Below are 963 nucleotides of genomic sequence, written 5' to 3' on the forward strand. Positions count from 1 at the left end.
CTCAAGCTTATGAAGTGCTCTCTGATGCAAAGAAAAGGGAATTATATGACAAAGGAGGAGAACAAGCAATTAACGAAGGTGGCGCAGGTGGTGGTTTTGGCTCCCCCATGGACATCTTTGATACGTTTTTTGGAGGAGGAGGAAGGATGTAAAGAGAAACGAGAGGTAAAAATGTTGTGCATCAGCTCTCCGTAACCTTCGAAGATTTATATAATGGTGCAACAAGAAAACTAGCTCTGTAAAACAATGTGATTTGCGACAAATGTGAAGGCTGAGGTGGAAAGAAAGGACCAGCAGAATGTCCCAATTGCCGAGGTACAGGAATGCAAGTCAGAATTCATCAGATAGGACCTGGAATGGTTCAGCAAATTCAATCTGTGTGCATGGAGTGCCAGGGTCATGGGGAATGGATCAGTCCTAAAGACAGATGTAAAAGCTGCAATGGAAGGAAGATAGTTCACAGAAAGAAGATTCTAGAAGTTCGTATTGACAAAGATCCGAACTTGACAACCCGGAGACTGAGTCATGTGCTCCACTGACTGAGCCAGCCAGACACTCTAGGATGTGCCTTTTAAGCATGAAAGATGGCCAGAAGATAACATTCCATGGTGAAGGAGACCAAGAACCTGGACTGGAACCAGGAATTATGATCATTATTTTAGATCAGAAGGACCATGCTATTTTTACTCGGCGAGGAGAGGATCTTTTCATGTGTAAGGACACACAGCTGGCTGAAGCCCTGTGCGGCTTTCAAAAGCCAATATCTACTCTTGGCAACAGAACCATTGTCATCACCTCTCACGCAGGTCAGATCGTCAAGCATGGAGATAGGAAGTGTGTGCTGAATGAAGGCATGCCAATTTATCGAAGACCGGATGAAAAGGGTCGCCTAATCATTGAATTTAAGGTAAACTTTCCGGAGAATGGCTTTCTCTCTCCTGATAAACTCTCTTTGCTGGAAAA

The 963-nt window shown here is 44.1% G+C and overlaps 1 pseudogene; it reads left to right on the plus strand.

The window, feature by feature from the left end:
* Nucleotides 1-8: 8 nt before the first annotated feature.
* Nucleotides 9-958, plus strand: LOC115284681 (annotated as a pseudogene).
* Nucleotides 959-963: the final 5 nt, after the last annotated feature.

This window comes from Suricata suricatta, unplaced genomic scaffold, assembly GCF_006229205.1.
Source record: "Suricata suricatta isolate VVHF042 unplaced genomic scaffold, meerkat_22Aug2017_6uvM2_HiC HiC_scaffold_15076, whole genome shotgun sequence".
NCBI lineage: Eukaryota > Metazoa > Chordata > Mammalia > Carnivora > Herpestidae > Suricata > Suricata suricatta.